Source organism: Cyprinus carpio, chromosome B8 (assembly GCF_018340385.1).
Source record: "Cyprinus carpio isolate SPL01 chromosome B8, ASM1834038v1, whole genome shotgun sequence".
NCBI classification, from domain to species: Eukaryota; Metazoa; Chordata; class Actinopteri; order Cypriniformes; family Cyprinidae; genus Cyprinus; species Cyprinus carpio.
In genome coordinates this window covers 15,426,448-15,435,688 of record NC_056604.1, presented here as the reverse complement: position 1 = coordinate 15,435,688, position 9,241 = coordinate 15,426,448, and positions in this window count along the sequence as shown.

The following is a 9,241-nucleotide window of genomic DNA, read 5'->3' as shown; positions in this document are numbered from 1 at the left end:
GTTTTTGAACAATGCGAAAAAAAGCCTGTAAAATATGTGTTAATATGAAGGAATTCCCTGCTTTATCCATATTTTGAATTTTGGACTGCATTGCATTGTATTTTAGGGTTAACTAAAATCTTTGGGGAAAAAAATATGAATAATGTTCTGGCAGAAAATTACCAGCACAGTTTGAATCTTATTATTTATGTATTTATTTATTTAAAAACAGTGTATTTCAAATACTGTATATGTGACACCAAAAATGTAATTGCATAAACCCTCAAAATGTACAGTCGCTATGATTAAAAATCTGTCCCCTCTCTGCAGAAACGCTGTAGCAAGTTATCTGACCCTTGACCCACTGTAAGTGTCAGCGCCACTGTCCATCCTCAGCCAGCTTGACATGATTAGACATATGTTAACCATCCCAGAGGACGGTTAGTGGGGCTGATGACCGTTTCTTACAGTCTGCCCTTGCCTGTATTTTTGCTTTAAGAGCCCTGGCAGCTGCCTTATGTGCATGAAATTTGAAATGGACAGGTAGCGCCACATGTTTGGGTCTGGAGTCAGCTCTCCTGTTACCAGCTGCACGCGACAGCTGCTGTAAAAGTGCTCCAGTTTCATGTGGGTTTATCGCAGTTTATGATGAACGTGCTGGACTCCACACTTGGCCCCTGTTTTGGATATTTATGAAAGACAGTTAAAATGCCAAGCACCAAGGCTGCAGGACAAAACAGTGACTGTTGAGCAAAAAGGTTTTCCGGTTTATGTAAAACAGGAATGCTTTTTTATCAGATCAAATCAAAGTTAAGAAATGTTACAGTAAACAAAACACAAAGACTCTTTTACTCTTTAAAAAGAGCTTTTTCTCTTCTAAGACTTGACTTGGGTTGGGTTTGTTGCAGGTAAAGACAGCCATCTTATCAAATGCTTAAAAATCTTATCAGATACTATAGGGATATTTTGAGGAATTTATATACAGTGGTTTATTCATGCCAACTAAACAATACAACCAGTCGAGCCAAAGGACTGGAGATAATGGTATAAAGTACAGTTGTTACATACTGTAAAGCCAAACAACGGACTCCACACATAAACCGAAATGTACCCGATATGGAACAGTGCTTATCTCTTGCAATACTTCCATATAACGTAAAATATGTTTTGAGTTTTGACAAAATTACATAGATTTCAAAGGATTGGGGTCTGTGAAATATTGTGAAAATATTTACATATTGCATGTAATATTATATACATATTGTGAAATATGTAATTTCCAATGTTTACAATGTAACATAACGGTTTTCATTTTAACATACTTTACTTGTTCTAGTGATGACAGTTGAATTGTCAGCAGAATGTTCAGCATTTTCTTCAGAAATCTTTCTAATATGCTGATTTGGTGCTCAAGAAACATTTCTTGTTATTATCAATGTTGAAAACAGTCATGGAGCTTAATATTTTCATTGAAACCATGGTACAATTATGCAACATCATGAATGTCTGTCAGTTTTGATCAATTTAATGCATCCTTACTGAAGAAAAGTATTAATTTATTTTAAAAAAATCTTACTGACCCCAAAACTTTAAACAGAAATATAGGAATGAAAAAAAAAAAGAATACAAGTAAAGTGAGACATTTTCTGATCATTTGATTTTTTAAATATCCTAAATGATTCTCAATATAACTGTAAACAGCACTACATACAAACAACAATGGAAGTGATATTAAAGACTAAAACAAAGTGACTTAAAATTTTCTAGTTGTATTCACCTATAAAAACGCTAAACATCATTTTGGGGCTTTGAAAGCTGCTGTTTTGCTGTTTGCTTTCCACACCCTCAGTGTCTTTTATGTCATGACCTCTGTGCTCGCCCACCTGACGGCCGTCTGAAGTCATGTTGTATAAGCAGAGTTACAAAAGTGATCTAGAAAGTGATGTTTGCACTTGATGTTTGTTATTGGGAGAGTTATGGTGAGGGTGGTTGTAATTGATGGTTTATTTTATTCCTCCTAATAATGAATCCTCCATAACTAGCTCAGTATTTTTAATGCATAAGTAAATGATTCCATATATGTTAGACCACAACAAAGATTTACATAAGCTCCTTTTGTCAGTTTTAGATTTATTACAACTGTTATTTTTTACATCATATGGGCTTGCAGGAGTATCAATGGTTTCCACAAAATTTTTGCTCTTCCTATGTTTGACAGCTGAGTCCTTTAGTCATGAATAACAAGACGCATTTATCTCAATTATCAACTGGAGTAAACAATCCCACACAAATATTCCACTCTTTATCTCTAACAGCCTGCATTACCTCACGTCATCAATTATGATTTTGCATGTTTCCTGTGTAGACCAAACTCCTCCGTTTATGATTTTTTGGTAGTTTGATGCAGCATGTTTGAATACATCAAGCTATTTATATCTGCTCAAGAAAGCTCCTTGGCCTTGCTCTAGTTATGTTTGAATAAGAGATGTGGGAAGCAAACTATTTCAAGATTTCAATAAATATATTACCTTGGTTATGAGTCCTCATTATTGTTTGGAACCTGTTGATAGGAAAAAGAAAGATGACGGTAAGTGGGGAACAATGTGGTCTTTATTTTTAGGAAGGTAAATGAGTTTTCATAATTCTATGTAAATATCCAATTTACTTCTCAAATTATGATTTAATGTTCTATCGGCAAGAACTTTGAAAGGGAAAAAAGTCACAGAGGCTTCATCTTTATGATGGTGGTAAATATTGCATCTACTTTTAGATTCTCACTCACAGTTACATGGAGTTCAAGAAGATTCAGCTCAACAATAGAGAACATGTTTTGATTCTAAAATCCTAGAAATGTGCAGAGGACGATGCATTTACTTTGGTTGCTTTCAGTTCAGTATGTTCAGAGATTTAGAGGCAAATGTTTTACAGTGCACAAAGACTTTGTGTCATTTTTCTAGAGATTTCTTAGGCACAGGTGAAAATTTTCTCATGAGCATGCAAAAGTTTCAGAGTTTCTTCTGCAAATGACACTATAGGGACTTTTTACTCTGGAAGCAGCATTACATAAAATTCCAAGTTCTGATATGAAACTCTAGATGGTGCAGGCTGATGGGTTGTTAATGCAAATTGATGATATTCACAGCGGTAAGCTACTTGGCAAAAGCTGATTGGTTTAGGTTGCAAATGTAGTCAATGAGCAATGAGCTTACTGCTTTACAGTTAAATATGTTAGCATTCACAAGAGCAGTTTGCAGCACGCTTTCAAAGTTCCTCTGAAACCCTCCACCTCCCCCAGCTCCACCTGTATAGATCTGCTGCGGGTTATTATATATGCTATTTGTGCAGCAGCTGTATGTCTTAAATATTCACAACACTGTATCTGCATATGCATTGGCAGTACCTGTACATGCTCTGCAGCAGCAGCAGCAATAATATACTAAACTACAGCAATAACCAACAGCAGCAGGAGCGTTGCAGATCTATTCCACCAAGATCAAATACATTAACACTGTCGTATCCATTACCATGCTAAAATCTTCTGAGAGTTGTCATGATACAACTTTTTTTTTAAATTGTTTGGATACATCTTGAATTAAGTACATTTTTATTACCACATAGGCCTTTTTCATCTTTTAGGCATATATGTAACAATTTTATTCAGGGGTGCACGATAAATATCCGCCAATAATTAATGCGCATCGCGTCAGTAAAGCCGGTTTGTGATTTCACATAGAGCAGCGTTTACTACATGGAGCCGTTGTTACCTGACAAGCTGCGCAAATCCACGCTGATAATAAACGCGGATTTGCGCAGCTTGTCAGTTAACAATGGCTCTGTATAGTAACAGCTGCTCTATGTGAAATCACACACCTGATGGAATTTACCGCTGATTAGATAACCGGCTTTACTGACGAGATGCGCATTAATTATTGGAGGATATTTATCATGCACCCCTAATTTTATTATTATACTTAAAGGCATAATTTGTCAATGAGGAAAGAAAAATAAACTAAATTCAAGATACTTCAAAGCAAGACGTAATACATGATATCTTACACCATATTGCTTCTCAAGTAAATTCATTTAGTAATATGAATTTTAAGATATTTTACTGGAAAACAACTGATTGGGAAAATGATTTTCTGCAGTGTTTAGAGTAGCGAGAGTAAGAAAGCCTAATCAAACACTCATTTGTCAGAGAAAAAAATCTGCTACTGGGCCATGAAACAAATATTCCTCTGTTTCAGCCTCATGCCTCATTCATTGAGAAGCCCAAATAGTATCTTCACTGTTTGTCCTGAAGGCTCTCTTGACGTAAAAAAAAAAAAAAGTCAGTATTTATGAAGCAGAGTGGGCAATGAGTGGACCTTTTCATCTCCACTGGGTATTCTTCTGTGGACGCATTCAGGGGGAGCAATTTTTGTTATGTGTGGAGATGAGAGGCATTTTGGATAACCTTATTCTCATGTACGCAAAAGAGCCAACAATGACGGAGATGTGCCCACACACGGATACACACTCATGCAGAGAGGGGAACCCTTTAGCTGTGTGACTACCTAGCTTGGATAATTCATGTTATTGACTTTTGTTTGCAGTAGCATGATGACTTGCTTTTTGCAGTCAATTTGACTGATGACACTATTACCACTACTAATCACCTTGAAGGGATACACTCACGTTTGTTTTCCTACCATTGTTGAGACTTGTTAAGAACTCTTATTGTTTTATTGTTTATTTTTTCATTGTCTATTGAACTATTATCCAAAATAAAACAGTTAAAAAAATTATGAATACATGTATGTTTATTAAGCCAATTTATATTTGTTCCCCAACACACATGAAAACCTAGAAAACTAGTTAGTTCTTACAGTTCTTAACTATTGAACTATAGTTGGTTGGTCTTGATGCAGGTTTTTCTGATGAAAAAGCAAAGCTTAAAGGTTTAAAATTGTGGGGAAAAAAATATTATACTGCGAAAAGTTGCATTGTACTGTATTATTGAATTTATTATCCTGCCAATACACATTTTACTTAATAATGTGGTTAATACCAGTTCAGTAACTGGCCCACTAAACTGTACTTCTGATATTTTCCAAAATTGTTATGTTTTGTCAATGCAAAAGCAAATTCATTTTTTACAGTCTGATTTTATTTTTTCAAATCTTCGTACACTGTTTGGGTCACGCACTTTATGTCCTCTGTAAAATCTGGGTCTAAAGCCAATCCACTGAGTTATACACATGTCCGAAATATGTTACAGATTGTTTGAAATGCACTGATATGCAAATATACAATAACAGATATAGTGCATTTATATACATGAATCTCACAAACAGATCCTGTGATGATCCTCCACACTCATAAACAAAACAGGAAGAACCAGGATGTTATTCCCGAGGCCTCCATCATCTTCCTCAAGGATTCCATGAGGATTAGTTGCATGATGCATGCCCATTATGTTGTTGCCAAGGAGAATCTGTCATAATCCTGAGCTATCCTCCTATAGTGATGGCCATCCATAAAGCTGGCGATCACAAGCTGCCACAAATTAAATAACATAAGTAGGACTTGCCTGTTTTGATTCTCTCTCTCTCTTTCTGACCGGCTCGCCCACTTCCTCATCCAGGTAGATGACAGTAGCACCCAGATGTGGAGATTAATACACAGACCACTGCATAAACAGCTGCTAATCTGTCATCTGGATTATGACGTAGAATCTAGAGAGGTTAACGAACACACAACAAAAAGAAAAGACAAAAGTCCTTCCCCCCTCCATTAAACCCAGTAAAACCAGGAGACAATTAACATGCCCTGAAACGAATCAAATCATTTTGCCATACCACCATACACAGATTATACATACTCAGTAAACAATATAGAAATCTTCTCATAATAAACAATGCATAAATACACAAACTAACATTTTAATAATGACATTACTTATAATAATTATATTTATAAGGAAAAATGGCTTTTTTGTTAATTAACATTAAACATTTTCTACACTCTCTTTAACACATTTTCTAGATAAAAAGATACTGTGTAAAAATCTGTGTTAGCAAGTAACAAACCATTTGAAAGGATGTTGTGTTTGGCTTTGTCCTGTGTTTGGAGCCCTCCGGTTACTGTAATTGTTATAACTGGACTGTTAATTTAGCCTCTGATTGTGTGTTTCCGACATCGCATCTGTTGGCGAATGAAAACATTAATTATTTATTCATAACATAATATGTAAATGGTTGATGTGTATTCACTGTGAAAGATCTAGACCCTCAGGGAAACAGTGTTTGGTCTCCTGTGATGTTTGATTGCTCTCATTAGACACAGATCAGGTTTGTTGTTACAGCAGATAATCAAGACTGAAGAAGCACACAGAGGGATTTTATGAAACCTAAAATGATCTAGCAACATCTAACAAAGTTTGAGACATGAAACCATCCGTATCCTTTCCACTGAGCCCACTAGAATAAAATTCTTAATTTTAATTGTATTATTTAAACCAACATACTGTATAAACGGTTTAAAATTTGGGGGTTGGTAAGGTTTTATTTTGTTTTGTTTTATTTTATTTGGAAATTTGTTTCTGAAACAAGAGAGCAAGGCAGCATTTATTTGATCAAAAATACAAAAATCTGTAATACTGTGATATATTTTAACAATTTGGAAGAAGTGTTTTCTGTTTTAAATTTTCTATTTTATTATGTTTTATACATACACACACACGCACGCACACACACACACAATTGCAGTATATATGTACACAAATAAGACAGCCCTGGGCAATTGGGCCACCCTATTGTTGAATCCTCGCTAGTTCAAATGAATGTCACACACACTAAAAGCCTCAGTCCTTAGGATTGAAAGTTCACGATCAAGAACAAAAGAGCTCTGTTGATGCTGTGGCACAGGCTGCTTAGAATCTGTTTTTCAGCCTTTGGACAAAACAAGAGAGCATAAATCTCTGGATGTAAACAAATGACGTTGCCTGTATATAAACTTGTCCATTTATGTGCCTTAAATTATTACTATTACAAATTTTGCAATGAATAGAAATTAATACTAATATGTATAAATAAGGGAGGCTAATATATATATATATATCAAATAGCACTGAATCTGAACAGCTGTGAAGAAAAAGAGTGATTCATTGTGGATTTTTGCCTTTGATCCAATTTTGAACATTAGTTTCAATATGTCAACAATGTTTTATTCGACCCACGTGGCCAACATTAATATGTGTGGTATCATAGAGATGGGTAAAGCCCACAGGGTATTCCCCTGGCCTGTTCAGTACCAGCGTCAGCACTGCTCAGTTCAGAGGCATGAGAGGAATGCTTTCCGATCCTGAGCTGGGGGCTGCCGACCCACTTGCATTCCGGCATGGAGCTGTCAGAATGCTGGACATCAGTGATGGAAGAGCTAAAGCATGCTACTTATTAATGCTGTCTGGTGTGCCAGTGCAAGATTAGATCACATTGAACTAGTTCTGGAAAACTATACCTGACTTTTAGGAGCTAGTTGTACTATTAACGTGTATTGGGGATGATAGGATGGACTAGAAACTGTTAACACGGGTTTTATGCTTCTCTCTTCACCTACTCCTTGTATTAAACAAGGGCGTTGGCCCAACACAAAGCCTGTGTCTTTAAGAGGGATTTGCATATCAGGTGGACCCCAACACAACACAAGTTAACAAATGAAACAGAGGTTTTAAAATTGCAGTTAATCCTTTTCAATGAAAACAACTGTGAAAAGATTAACAGCTTACAACAAAGCAAAAACAGATAAAGCTATGTCTCCTAATCTTGACAATATAGTATGCTTCCTCCAAAACGAACAAACAACAAAAAAAATTCAGTGCCTCTACTTAAAGTTTTTCTCACATAACACCATTGAGAAAAATGAAAAGCCAAAATGCAAAAAAAAAAAAAAAAAAACAGTTTTCCATTTTTATCTGAAAATGGTGTCGTGTAACTGGCCCTTTAAGAGACCTCTTTCAAAAACATGAAAAACCTCTTTCCAAACTCTGGCAGTGTATGTATATCCTACTGTATATTAGTCCATGCAGCACTCAATAATTAACTGCATTTAGGCGTCCTGAGCTGAATACTGTTTTACTACACTCTTATTTGCACAAATGTACAGTCTCTTTGTATTGAACTATGAAAGCACTGCTCTCTTTACACACTCACTAGGAAGAGTGATTACAGAACACACATGTACACATACACTGAAATAAATAGAGTGAGCAGCTGTGCTTTCACCTGTTCTTTAGATAAGGTGATCTCTAATGCATTAAACAGAAGGCTACTCTGGTGGTCTCCAGTGTGACACACTGACCTACATTCAGAATGAATTTAAATGTCACATTCTGACAAAATACAATGTACTGATAGCAAAAATGTCAAGGTCTAATCAAAGTGTTAATATTTAATACACAACTAAGCAGAGATGCATACAGTGTAAAAAAAAAATAATAATAATTAAAACAATTAAAATGACAGCACTTGTTAAATTTTCACAAAATAAATAGTCTAATGTGGAATAATAGATAATTAAAGTTACCATGCTATTTCAAGGTGGTTTAAAGATATGTATGCTTTTTTTAAAGGTAGGCCTATCATATATTATTTTGTTTGAAAAAAGTCTTTCCCTGAGTCGTACATGCAGGTGTTGATCATAGATCCTCTTCAATGCTAGCAAACAATATGATGCATTCCATGTTAGGTTTCAATAAACTTATTAATTTTACTTGGCTGGAACAGCAGCTACGCTAATTATGTCTCTATTTGTTTCTCTGCTTTGCCACGGGATTTACATCCCGTGGTAACTAGGATTTACACAAGCTCCAGTCTGGATCCAGAACACCTGAGAAGAGATGATACCAACCCCTCAGAGGACCTCAGATGATGCTAACCACATTTTGCTCTAAGTTTGATTGCTTAATTGCTGTTAATAGTGTTAATCTTCTGTTTGTTTACGTCTTTTATTGATTTTTCTGAACATTTCTGCCATATGCACATGAACTGACAGTCACCACTGATAAGCTACTACTAAATATTGTAGAAACTTAATTTTCTGTAAAGTTGCTTTGTAATGATTTGTATCGTAAAAAGCGCTATACAAATAAACTTGAATTGAATTGAATTGAATCAATAGACTGTACAAGTAAATAGTCCACTGTATTCAGTTTTTTATTCTTTGTGTTTGTCTCACGTGATAGTTTTACTAGGCTACGCAAGATGATTCAGTTTGTGCATGC